Consider the following 14,645-nt stretch of genomic DNA (forward strand, 5'->3'; position numbering starts at 1 on the left):
ATTTTTAGATATCTAGTTACCACATATTTATATATGCAAAGATATGAAGCCAGGCATCCACATTCTCGTACCACACACACACCATGATTGCTTTTCTCACTTAAAATTTAATATTTTTTTTGAGACAGTTTCTCTTTGTAGCCTTGACGGTACTGGAACTCACTCTGTAGGCCTGTAGACCAAGCTGGCCTCAAACTCATATAGATCCACTTGCCTCTTCCTCCTGACTGCTGGGATTAAAGGTGTGTGCCACCACCAGCCAGTTCAAAATTTAACTAATAATAAATAAAAACACTGTTCTTAAAAGACAGAGAATAATATTACTCAAAAGTAAGAAAAAAAACAGAATAATTTTTAAATAGATTGGAACGTGGAAGACAACTGTTTGTAACTTGAAGCTAATGCTTGTTTGGTTTTCCCCTTAGCTTGAACTACCAAATATCAAGCATACATAAAATAAAGTATGTTAAGCATAAACAAAACTTGTGAAGCTGCATCAGCCTGACAAACGGATCCATTAAGTAACATACATGTTGTTTCTTTAAAAAGTGACTCTTAACATGGGGTGTCCCAGGCGAACAGCAACAGTACCACATGGGAGAGAGGAAATGTCAGTCTCTCCAGGCCATCCCCCATCCCATCATCGACTGGAATATTTGGGGGTAAGACTAAGTGTTTTAGTGTGACCTGCCAAAGAGTTCGCAATCAAAGACCATCAAACTGGGTATCTACGCTTGGACACAACTTAGTTCAGCGCACTCAGATATTACATAAGCATTGTACAGAACTGGAAAGAAGAACAAGATAGACACGTTGGAGCATATTGTGTTAGTCCTTGTTAAAGCAGCAAAGGTAGGGATAATGGTGCACACATTCAATCCCTGCATTCGGGAGATAGAAGCAAGCAGAACTCTATGAGTTTGTGAGTTCCAGGTCAACCACGGAGGCAGAAAATATAGCTCAAAAAATGTAAAAGAAAAAGTGCAATATGATAGGTATGCAGGCCTAGTTGGCCAGACCTCGAAGCAAACAAAAGTTATACAAAATGAAATTACATTGAAAGGACTGACGTGGAGACTCGGGATAAAGTGATTGCCTTTAGACTGACAAACTTAAGTTCCAGGGAGGATGGAACCAAGTCCTCTGGTGTGCACCATGATACACGCTCTCCCATAAACAAATAAAGAAGTACTTATTTTTAAATCATATTAAAATATATAGCAGGCGAATTTTGTCGAAAAACAGCTAACGCACTGGGTGGTGCTGGTGCGCTCCTTGAATTCCATTGTTTGTGAGGCAGAGACAGGTGGATCTCTGTGAGTTCAAGACCAGCCTGGTCTACAGAGTGAGTTTCAGGACAGCCAGGGTAGTTACACAGAGAAACCATGTCTTGAATTAGCAAAAGTTGAATTCAAATGAATGAACATTTACTGATTTGGGGGGTATATCTTCCATATTTGTAGAAAATATGAGCCACAAAATTATAACAATAGGAACTTTTGTCCACCTATGCCCTGAGCTAAGCTGCCTGTAAACAGGGGCGAGAGAAAATCAGTAAGAAAAGGAAAGGTTTATCACTATAATATGAGAGCTTGATGCATGTCTCAGCATAGACTAAGACGACAAAAATATCAAATTTCTCCTATGTTTGGAGGCGTCTCTTCCACTTTCTCAATAATGTTGTGGAAAGACCACCATAGTAAACAGACTTCATAGAAAAAAGATGTACAGAGACACACAAGTAGCAGAAGTAGAAATTAGAACTAGAGCATGCCTTGGGGGCAGACAAGATTTATGTTATTTTTTATTATAAAAGAATCAGAATAATTTTGCAGCAGAAAAGTCGAATCTCAGTTACAAGTAAGCTATTCTCAGGAAGCAAAGGTACTGACTGAAAATACGAGTAGACATTTTAATACATCAACAATCATAAAATAATTCTTTAAAAGCAAATGAAAAACAGAATTAAGAAGCGCAGCAGGACCTGGATGTTTTAAGTCAAATATAGACCAGATTGTTTCTGTTGTACCTTAACCTGAGAAGGGTCCGAAAAAATACTAAGCACTTGGCACCTGATGTTTATTCCAAAGCTGAAAAGGTGATACAAATAAAAAGGGAAGCCTTTATGATTTTTAAATACAGGTTTAAAATCATAAATAAGAGATTAGCATATAAGACCTGTCTCTGCACCAAAATGGTGTTTATACCGGAAATCAAAGATGACTTAGTAGTGTACCAGGGAATTTGAGAAAAACAATCATTAGATTCAGAGCCAGGGGAGCTGTGCTAGTCCTGAGTTGTGCAGATCACTCAGCCTATCGGGGAGGTAATATATTTATGTTGAAATGCTCGCCCAGCTTTAAAAATAAAATATGAAAGCTGCAGTCCGAGAGACTGGAAAAACCGCTGATATGCAATGCTGTCGCCAGGATCACTGACAGATGGAAGCGCCTCACGATCTCCGTTTGTCATGCCACTAACCCTGTCATGCCTCTGACTATGCCGCTGCTAACCCCTGAATGAAGCAGCAAGATGGATAGCAAGGGAGGCTCAAACGTGCAAATGGCGGGTTTCTCCAGAAGCTAGTCAGAGTGAGACTCGAGCGGTACACACAGCAGGTCACTCCAAAAGCTGGTCACAGAAACTAAAAGCTAGGCAAATTGATAAGTCAATAAGGACTACACAAACACATTCTCGAAACTGAAGAAAGCTAAGATAAACCTGCAAAATGCCAGATAAATCTGAGAATGATTAAATCGGGCAAGTTAGATCAATACTTTCCAGGTGCAGAGAAACCTGTCTTCTCGTTGACACTTCCAAATGCTCGCATATTATTCCTCTATAGTTGACCTTCATGAGACTTTGGTGATGAAATCTTCCTGTGCAGCCTTAAAAAACAGCATGGAGATATTCCCGGAATGATTATACAGTCAACAAAGCTAAAAGTATGAGATGGCCCACCAAATAAAAACACTTCCCATCAAACCTGCTGTTTTAGTTATGGTTTCTATTGCTATGAAGAGACACCATGACCTTGGCAACGCTTATAAAGGAAAACATTTAAGTGGGGCAGGCTTACAGTTTCAGAGGCTTAGCCCATCATCATCTTGACAGGAAGCATGTGGTCATGTAGGCAGACATGGTGCTGGGGAAGGATCTGAGAGTTCTACATTGGGATCAGCAGGCAACAAGAAGAGACTACCACTCTAGGCATGGCTTGAGCATCTGAGACCTCAAAGCCCACCATCTAGGTATGTACTTCCTCCAACAAGCCATGCCTACTCCAACAAGGCCAAATCTCCTAATAGTGAGACTCCCTAGGGATTTATGGGGGCGGGTATTTTTATTCAAGCCCCACACTGGATGACCTGTGGTCATTCCTAAGACTCACATGGTGGAAGGAGAAAACCAACTGTCACAAGTTGTTCCTTATATCCACATGCATTCTGTGGTGTGCATCCATGCATATGAGCACACATGCACACACTTACACACTATGTTTAATTTTTAAAAAATGTATGGCATATATAATATTATGTCTTCAATGCCACAATCATTTGGAGTCATTCTGTTTTACTGTCAATGTAATGCACGCTTTAGTTTCCTAATCCACCAGTCCTCTCCATCACCTACTTCTGCACTTACATATCTCTGTCTTCTGGTACCACTTCTGTAAGAGTGAATCTGCCTGGCCACACCCTCCATGTCAATAAGCGGTGTGGAATAGAATACTTGTTTAACTAGGTAATGATGTGTCGCATTTGTTTGGGTTGCATAATAAGGGTTTAACTATGTAAAAATGGGTTGCTGTTTGACCTATTTGCCTAAGGCACCTGATTGGTCTAACAAAAAACTGAATGTCCAATAACTAGGCAAAGGAGGGATAAGCAAGGCTAGTCCACCAGGGGCCAGGCTGACAGAGGCCAGACAGACAGACAATGAGGAAGCAGAAAAGCAGGATGGACAGAATGCAGATGAGATAAATGGGACTCAGAGCAGCACACAGATTAACAGAAATGGGTTAAGTTTTAAAAAAAATAATGAAAGAGAGCTAGCTAGAAACAAACCTAAGTCAAGGCCGAGCCTGCATAATTAATAATAATTCTCGGTGTCATGATTTGGGGCCTAGCAGTCCAAGAAAGCTTGCTACAAGAAGGTTGCTAATACAAATACACTACAAACACTGAAATGGTACAGATAATCCCTACAGGAAATATAGAAAACCACCTGACATTATGTAGACTAAGGGAGACGTCCCTCTTGTGTATTAAATCCACTGGGAAGCTACAAAGATTAAAGCAGTGTGGTCCTACGCCCAGGGCCATTGAATGGGATGTGTGCCACACCTAAACCTTGTGCCCAATACATGTAAGGGAGTCAGAAAGAGACTAAAAATTGAGTCTAATGCCCTAGCCCATGTTGTAGCCTAAAATAAAGTTAAGACAGGTGCTAGAATTTGAATCTGGAATGTACCCACAGGTCCGTGCGCCAAACATCTGCTCCACAGAGTAGCAGTTAGGAGATGTCAGACTCTTGAGAAGGCGGGGCTAAGAAAGTGCTCTTCAGATTGTTGGCAGCAAACCCTCAAAGAGGATTGTGGAACTCTAGCTGGTCTCTTCTTTGGCTCCCTGACCATGAGGCATGGGGGTCTCCTCCACAGGGTGCTCCCACTATGATGCACTGCTGCCTCACCATGAGCCAAAGGCAGTGAACCCTATCACAGCTGGCACCTTACAAGACTGTGAGCCAAACGGACCCTCTCTTTGCAGAAGTTGGTTGTCTTGGGCAGTTGTTTTGCTAAGAGAACACCAACTAACACAGAACACTGGGCTAAACATACATGGACAAATTGATAACACTGAACATTAATATTAATAAAAGTGAACATTGGTAAACTCTTGGAGTAGGGGAGGAAATTTACCAACACAAAAGAGAAAGACTAAGGTCTTAGAAAGGAGCTAGAAAGGGTAGTTCCAAACAGTGACCCAAAATAGTAACTAGATAAGACAAACATTTAAAATGATTCATCCCAGCTGAGGCTGTAGCTCAATGGTAGAATGCTTGCCTAGTATGCACCAAGTCCTAGATTTAGACAAGTGATGCACATACAAACACATGCACACACACACACATACATACACATGATGTTTGAGTTATAGGGCTTATAAAATCTAAATATTTGAACTAGTTTAAATAGTCACAAAAAGTTTTCAAATGAATTATGAAACTTTCATATAATAGAAGACTATGTTGCAATGAAGAAGGATATGTGTGTGGTGTGGGAAGTTCTCTTTCTATGTGTTGCTTTTATTGGTTAATGAATAAAGAAGCTGCTTTCGGCCAATGTCTTAGTTGAATAGAGCTAGGTGGGAAAACTACACTGAATGCTGGGAGAAAGAAGTCGGAGTCAGTGAGAAGCCATGTAACCCCACCAGAGGAGAAAGATGCAAGCAGCAAGCTGGAATCTTGCCGGTAGGCCATGACTCTTGTGGCAAAATATAAAATAATAGAAATGGGTTAACCAAAGATATCTAGCAATACTCTTAAGTCATTGGCCAAGAAGTGATTTAAAAATATAGTTTCTGAGTGGTTATTTCATGGTCTGGGCAGCCGGGAATGAACACGTGGCCTCCTCACTACATGTGTTCAGGCCTATTGATGCGAAAAGATATAAAAATGTTAGCAAGTAGAGGAGCCAACGCAAAAATGGAATGCAGTTGTGTAAGCCTTCTTAAATGTCTGCTTGCCAAGTAAAATTGGATTTCTTCCTTCATCATGAAGCTTCCTATGGTTCCCTAACCCCTGACACTGTCTTGTAAGCCATTCGAAGTCTATACATGAACATCGCCTTTCCTCACCCAAGAGAATGTGCTGATACACACAAAATTATTATTTCATCCCGAAGAGCCATGTGCTCTCATGTTCCCTGGTGTTCATGGTGTTTTCTCCACCATGCAGTGACAAAATGTTTTGCAACTGTCCCACCACTTACTAACATTTTTTAGGTATTTCTGTATTGATTAAAGTTCATACTCATCATTTTTAATTGCAATATGGTATTCTAGTCCAAGAGGAGGGATCGCCTATGTTTGCATCTTATGGACATGTGTCTCATACCCCCAACCTTTGCACAGAGTTACCTGACACTGGAAACCATTACAAAACCACCTCATGCCTTCTTTACATTTTTATAGCATAGTGATTTTACTTCTTTTAGACAAGAAAAAAAATTGCAAGCATCTTCACACAAATTATTGAGTTTATATTTATAGTCGGTGCTCCAGTGTTGGTTTAAATAAAAAATGTATATAATTTTAATTGTTTTAGAAGTTTACAAACAAAAGGGAAAAAGAGGTAAGTCTGTAGTTTGTATGGGATTTTTACCAATTTAAGCCTGACATGGATGGAGGCTTACACCTGTAATTCTAGAATGTGGGAGATGGAGGCCAGCATGGGCTGCACAGAACGTTCAAAGCCAGCCTGTGCTATAACGTGAGATATGAGCCTCTACCCTGTTTTAAAGGGTGAGAGAACTGACTAGAAACAGACAATAGTAAAGAAAAGTGCCACATGATCCCATACTCAGGACAATCTTTGCTAAGAATTCTGGGACTAGGGATGTAGCTCAGAGCACATAGAACATAAACAAATCTGTACATTTAATATCTCCCAATTTTCTATGTTCATATATAATTTTCTACAATAGTGGCTTCCCACCAGCACGTTAGTGAAGTTCCCTCAGAGAAATGCAAATACTGCTTTCCTTCAAAATTCTTTCTGTCTCTCTCCCAGATTGGACAGGGCATTTGCTTTTCATTTTCCTCCGCCCCACCCATGCCTGATTTGCCAGGTGCTTTCTTGATACGAAGGCAATAAGTCATGACAACACGGCCGGTTTGTCTGGACTTGTTGATCTGACTCACGCTTTCCACTCAGCCTTGCCAAGGCTGATTTCAGGTCTTCTCACTGGGCACAGGTATTGCTGAAGGACACACAGAAATCACAAGGAACTGTCCCTCTCTGACTTAGAACTTTGAGTAGATAGATCCCTTCCCTGCCTGGAACTGCGCCTTCTTGCAGTCATTTACAGACCGATGCTTGAGCATTTCTTAGACACCTGAAATTCGCTAAATGACAAGATGGTGGAATTGCTATAAACCAACCCTGCCTTTCAGGAGGGACAGGAAAGGGCAGAGGGGCAGCCCTTTGGGAATGAAGAGAAAGAAAATAGCCTGGAGAAATTACAAACACAGGATCATCCCATCCCCCTTGAAATTCTAAAAATATGCAGCTTTATGGAAGAAAGATATTTATTTTTCACGATTCTAAACGGTGTGTGTTTCTTCCTCATAGGATTGAAAGGATAAGAATATAATTTAGAGTACGGGTAATATGAATTGGCTTGTACTTTCTGCCAAACATTCCCCCCAAAATGCTCTGAAACTGTCACCAACAGACAGCTGAGGAAGCAGGCTGTCTCTAGCGTCTCGCATGTGAGAGGGCCTCACAGGCACCCAAGGCCACAGCAGAGCTAACATCCTGTAGTTATTTCCACTGATATGGACTCAACAGAGGCTGCAGCATGAGGAAGTGTGACTGTGGGGACGAGGGTGACAATGAAACTCATTCCTCTGGACACAAACTCAGGTTGGATAGTTGCACTTCTTCCTATTTCCAAAGCTGACTTGACCAAAATGAAAATGGCAATGTTGATGATGGTGGTGGTGGTGGTGGTGAGAGCTGTAGATGTTTGCTTTGGCCTATAGCAAAGTAAGCTATTTCAAACGCGGAATGAAGTGCTTGGAATGGGATTACACCACAAAAATGCCATTACAACGTGAAACTACTGTAACTTGAACATGCATTCTGCGCATCTAGCCAGCAGGATCCCATAGCTTGGAAGCTTCACTGTGTAACCGACAGGAAGAGACTCTGATAGGGTATTGTGAGCCCAAGACAGGATCAGCATGGAAAATCAGAGCTGTTTATATGAAACGTGTATGTCTTATGCACCGTTGCAAAGTAGAAAATTCAGAACTGCAATCACCATGACTTAGACACCACCAACATTTCTTAACTACTGAGCCGAAATATCGCGAGCCTCAGATTCAATCAGGAAATTAGCCTTTTGTAAATCATTTACAAAGGCCTGTCCCTTTCACATGTGTGTGGGAAGGCGTTGTGACAAAATTTTTTCTGTGGTGTGTGCATCACCCGACTTGGTCTGGCTAGGGACATTCTCAGCCGCTGGGCACGGCTGTGCTGCGGGGAAGCGCTCCAGCGGGCATGGAGGGCTGGCAGGTGTCTGGGGAACAGAGGCGGAGCACAGCTGTTTGGCTCTGAAGGCAGCAGATAGGAAGAACACTTCTGCCTGCCTGCCACAGGCATCAGCTGGAGGATCTGCTATTCTTGCAGATTCGTCTACAGTGAGTACGTAATTCGGGGACGGAAAAGAACTAAAAACGGCGCTGCGGTTTCTCGCCGTGTTTTCCAGGACTCCAGTTCTTCTCATGCATCCAGTCACTTTCTGGGACGAAAATGGAATTTCCTGTAAGCAGAAAAGTCTGAAGAGGATTCTTCAAAGAGCCTTGAGGGGAATTCATCCGCTAGCAGGGAAGGGGAGTTCAAGATGCCTCGGAGACTACGCGTCTAGAAAAGTACTTTAGGCTGCTGAGGGGAGGGGAAGTTATCTTAAACAATGCATGAGAAAGAAGGAACAAGTTAGAACTCCTCCCCAGGAGACAAAAAAGTAAGAGAACTGTTGAAGATTCAAGCTTATGAAGCAAAGATTCAGAGCGTGCATTAGAGGTGTGCACGACACATTACATGTCTGTGCCTTATAAATACATAAGTTTATGTATTTATTCCTCATGCATGCTTGTGTGCATGCATGTGTGTGTGGTGTGCATATATGCATGCAGGTGAGTGCATCTGAATGCAGACACCCATATGCCACAGCACATGCGTGGAGGTCACAGGGCAACCTCAGGTGTGGGTCCCCACCTCTACCTCACTTGCGACAGGGCCTGTGGTTTGTTGCTGTGTAAGTCCAGCTAGCCTGTGAACAGCAGACAGCCTTGTCTTTGCCCCGCCCCCATCTTAACGTAGGAATGCTGAGATTTCAGACAGGGCCTCTAGGAATCTGATTTCAGATCCTCGAGGTTTCATGGCAAGCCCTTTTCCCTCAAAGCCCTTGCTGCAGCCCAGGACCTTACCATATCCATGCAGGAAAGATATCTAAAATATTTAACATTTGCTTGTGTAGCAGAGGGTAAGCAGCTGCCCTGGCATGTGCTGATACAAAAGAAAGAGAGTTCTTCTCAACAAGAACGTGATAGTTTATTCTGGAACAAAACTTGAGGGAACATGACCCAGGAAACACAGAGCTGCCTTACCTCAGGTTCCATGTTCCAACACAAAAGCAGTTTCATGGACTGTTTTTGTTGTTGTTGTTGTTGTTGTTTTGTCTTTGTTTTTTGTTTTGTTTTTCTTTTTGTAGTAATGAAACAAATAAACTTGTAAATCAAGGCAATTTTCAACCACATGGTGGAAACACCGCAGAGCCAGTTATAGCAAGAGGGAGGGATCTCCCTTCCAGACCTCAGAAGCTACAGGACAGCATGCTTGACTCTTGAGTTGGTAGAAGCTAGGGGGCTGTTAAAATTCATAGAGTCCGAGGGTTTTAGGTATTAGTCACAGGATATTAGTCCAGCACGGAAGTCAAGGAGTTGTTATCCAGGAGGCTAAAACCAGGTCATTAGACCTCTAGACCTGCAACATTCCCTCTCCTCCCCACCGATGCAGTTCTAATCAATCAATGACCCTTGGGCAGGTGTCCACTCTTTCCAGGAATTCCTGCTTGCATTTGACTGCAGCATCTGAGCTTTCTGGGACCTGGGACTGTTAGTGTTAAGTTGGAACAGTCCTAGCCAGCAAGGACGCCGATCGCCCTGCGTACAGATGCCAGCTTCCCACACCCATGTGGCCTTAATGACACACACCTGAGTTCTCAAGGCTGCCATCCCAGAACGCAAGCCTGGGAGCGGACATGTGTGCTCATGTTTTCCCCCACCTATAAGCATTCCCACACTGCTTTTCCCACCTGGAAAATTCATTTCTGACCTGGCCAACGGCTGTCATTTCTTTCGAGAAAATTTTGGGATATTTCACAAAGTCAAGAGGTATTTTTTTTTTCTCCCTAAAACCCATTTCCAGGAATCGTAATTTCTCCTGCATTCAGAACTGGGGTGGAGAGTGAGGTAAAAAGCCGGTTTCAAAGAAGCAAAGGTTCTAATCCCAATTTCCTCATGAATAAAGATGGATAGATGGGCATGCCTCAAAACTAAATTAAAGGAATTTAATAAAAGTTAGTAACATTCTCCAGGGGACTGCTAAAGTCACTAAGGCCTTTTGTTTACACTTCCAGGCATCCAGGTAAAGTATAAAGAGCCTGCCTTCAGTAACTCCAGGTACAATAAAGACTGGCTGTCCCTGCAGATGTGGATCAAAGCCTGCTAATAAAGAGAATGTTTTTTCTTAAATCAGAAGAAAAAAGAGAAAACAAAACAAAACAAAGATTGGTCCAAGGCTTTAGGTCAGTTCATGATGTCTCTAAAAAAATAGTTTCTGTACATCCTTAGAGTCCTGTAATTATCTAAAATGGTACCATCGAACCCATATCCCTGGGATGACTGAACCAGACTGAGAGACCCATAATCCCTGCGTTCCCTAGGTCCATGAAACTGAGCAGAATCCTACTTAAAATCACAGGACTCGGGAATATGAACATTCACTTCCCTTCCTGTGGAAAAGGGGACAGTTTGTCCAGCGACTAGATCCTTCATGGGTGTAAAGTGAAAGGCAGCCATGCCAGGAATGAGGGGACTCTCAAAGGAATTGCACTGATCAAAACAAAAGGCCCACTCAAAAGAGGAAAAGTCAGAGTTAAATTAAGGGTTTATTTACAAATATCTAGACGAAGTGGGGAAAAAAGCCACAAAAGGCTTTTGCAGCTCCTGGGGCTTGTAAGGCAAGCAATACAAGCCTTCAGTCCAAGTGGGTAAAGGGAAGGAGTGGTCACTAGAACATAGAGACAGAGGAGGCTCAATGGGTAATGTCACCAGGCAGGAGCTGGACACGTGGAGTTAACAGTCGGAGGTCAGAGAGACAAAGAAGCTGATCCTCAACCTCACTCCCTCCAATCTGTGGAAACCCTATCCTTGGAACATGGTTGATGCAAGACTTGATATAATTGAAGTCATCATCCTGGTGCCCAGAGCAAAAAGGAGCCATGTAGAGAAATTCAGGAAAACCAACAGAAGTTGCCCAACTCATGGATACCCCAAATCCATGGGGTCCTTGGCAGCAGCCCGGCCTGGACATCACCATGGCCCAGACTGGGTAGCAGCCCTCCCATAGCAGCTTACTCTTTACTACTTCTTTTTCTCTCCCATTTTCCACCACGTATTCTCTTATCATAAAGGGATCCATCTGTCCTGCACCACAGGCTTGTGGATGTCTTCTTGCCAACTCGGACCATGAGGACCCAGGCTGGCATGTGGGTGGCTAGCACCTGATGTGGGAGAATTGTCTGCATTCTGTCAATCATATTTTAATAAAACGCTCATTGGCCAGGCAGGCAGTATAGGCGGGAAAACCAGACAGGAAGTAGAGGTGATACAATGAGAACAGGAGAATTCTGGGAAGCAAGGAGGTTCCTCTGCCACTCCTGCGCAGACCACCGAAGAGGCAACATGTAAGCTGACAGCTGAAAAAGGTACCAAGCCACGTGGCTAACATAGATCAGAATAATGGGGTAACATAAGTGATAAGAGCTAAGAAGTAGCCTGACCTAATGGGCCAATCAGTTTATAATCTTATAGAGTCCTGTGTATGATTTTCTTTGGGATTTGCCAGTTGTGGTGTACCGGGTGGGATAGAAACCCCAATAAGCCGGCCCCCTCATGTTACAAGCATCCATCTGAGTGGGGGCCGTGGGTGTCTTCCCTCCAGTCCGGGGCCTTCCGGATTGTCTTGATTATATTGATTGAGGTAGGAGATCTTCAGTTACCATCCCATGCTGTAGGATCCTGAACTGTGTTAACAGGAGAAAGTGGGCTGAACAAAAGAATTCACTGCCCGCTTCTTGTAGTCTGGAGATGTAAAATTTGCTTTACACTTCTGCTGTCTTGCTTTCCCCACCATGGTGCCTGGCACCTGGAGCTGGGGGCCAAAATAAGCCACTCCAGCCTTAACTCGATTTTACCATGGTATGATATCACAACAACAGAGCAACAACTAAGACGGAAAAAAAAAAAAAACACCAACCTTCCACCATGTACCAGTTTCCGTCAAATGTCTTGAATCAAAACAAGCAAGTGAACCAAATGCTAGCACATTAAGTCTAGAGACAAGATAGACACACGTGTCGTCTATCTTCGTACTTTGATTGCTCTGCGTTCATTCTTATTCCCCCCGGCAGAAATCGTGCTTGGCAGTCTCCCTCCGCTTCTGTAGTCTTATCTGATGCCGCACCGAGTGACTCACGGATCCATAGAATTCTATTAACTTGCCGATACTAATTTTCAGGTTTTAACTTAGCCGTGTCTGGTTGTCAGAGCAGGAATTTTTATTAGAAAGAACTGTGGGATGGAGAGAAGAAAGTCCTGGCTTCTCCACACAGGGAGCCTTTGAACGCATCCCTTTCTGCACATGTGCTTAAATCGTGTGGCGCAAAGCGAAGTTCGGGGCAGTCTGCTGCCTTTGCTCTTTCAGATACGAGTCGCCAATGAATCATACGGAACAATTTTCATTTCTTCAGCCCATTCATAGACTTAATCTCATCTTTCCTAATATAATGGGACTTTATGATTCTCGCAACCTCTCCTGGGGCGTGAAAGTTGAAATCTTCATGGAACAACCAGGAAGCTTGGTCTCAATCTCGTGAGCGACCACCTGGGGCCATGGTGTCCTCCAGACCTGAGCTGCTGCCAAGGGCCATGCCTGGGTCTAGGATCTTACTGCATCTGGGTTCTATGTTGAAGTCCGAGACCCGTGTTGCCACCAAAAGTCACATGGAAGCCCAGGGTGGAGGCAGCAACATGTGACCTTATTGGTGTCCCGGCACTGCCAGCGCCATCCTGATCTGAGTGGCCAGAGCTTCCACCAAGCGCCAGGATGTTGTTGGCGCTGGGGCCGCTGCTGGAGGCCATGTCTGGGCCAATGGTCCAGCAGCAGCTGGGGTCTGCGTTGATGTCTGTGGCCTGTGCCACCTCAGGGGGCTGTCGGAATCATGTGATTGGATCAGAGGGACATGCTGAGTCAGCCCTGCCCCTTGCTGGTCCTTAGAAAGATGGCTCCACCTCTCGCTGAACTCTGTAGCAAGAGGGCTGGCCCCAACCTTCCCAAGAGAGTTGACCCCTGCAGCCAGGAGAGATGGTCCCACCCCTTGCCACAGGCGAGCAAGAACTTACCTTGACGGCACAGGTGTAGAAGAGCTGGCTCTGCCCCCTCACCTGAGGCTGGTGACCCCAGTGGCTCGGACTGACCGGCTCAGCTCTCACTCAAGCCCACAGACCACGTGGGGTAGGCTGTCCCTAACATCCACCCCAGCTAGGACCTCTGGAGCTTGTGAAGGAACTGGTCCCGTGGAAAGACACCTGCAGGATCTCCACGACTTGGGAAAGCCTTGTGATATCCCAGGGGAATTTCAGTCAGGATCCAGGGATGACGATGTGCCCGGAAACCAGAGACCGTGACCGAGACCAATGACTCATTGCAATGAACATTTGCTAGTAAAGTCAACTGGGCAAAAAGGTATACTGTACAGCACACTGCTCCATAGGCGGCTTGGATGGGCGGGAGAGGTGAAAAACCAAAGAGGATTTTGGGGGTGTTGTGTTTTGTTTTATTCTTGTGTTTGTTTGCTTGCTATGTTTTGTTTTGGTTTGATCTTATTAAAATTTTCTTTTAAAGGATGCTGCAGGGGTAAAGGGAGGATATGGGGGGACTGGGAGGTAAGTGAAATTGGGGTGCATAATGTGAAATTTCCAAAGAAATTATATTTAAAAATGAATTTAAATTTTTTTAAACATTGGAGAAAAGAAAAGAAAACCCCGCACAGGCATGCGCAGAGGCCATTCTCCTGAGTGACTGTGGACCTCATCAGGTAAACAATTGCAAGTCAACATCACAGTCGGTTAGGACTTTCATTCTTCTATAACAATAACTGTTGAGCTTGGTAGGATCCATCTGTATTCTCAGCAGCGGAGGCTGAGCCCCGGAGGATCTTGAGTTTGAGGACAACCAGGGCGACATAGTGAGACCATATCTCAAAAACCGAAACAGATACCCCCGTTTACTGACATGATTGATTCATCTAAAACACACATGGGTGGTTGCTTGTGCAGTGACATTTCATTTGCACTTTAGTAAATAAAGCTTGTCTGAAGATCAGAGCGTCAAACGGCCACCCTGGTCAGCCTTCCAGTCCAGGCAGCAGTGGCACACACCACACCTTTAAGCTCAGTAGCCACACTAGTTTGCCATAGAAACCGGGTGGTTGTGGTGCAGACTAGTGTCGCATGGTAATCCCATCGCAATCATTCCACCCACTGGGTGCCAGCCATTCAGATAGCTGACCTTTG

This window comes from Myodes glareolus, chromosome 23 (genome assembly GCF_982192425.1).
Source record: "Myodes glareolus chromosome 23, mMyoGla1.1, whole genome shotgun sequence".
In the NCBI taxonomy this organism is placed as follows: domain Eukaryota; kingdom Metazoa; phylum Chordata; class Mammalia; order Rodentia; family Cricetidae; genus Myodes; species Myodes glareolus.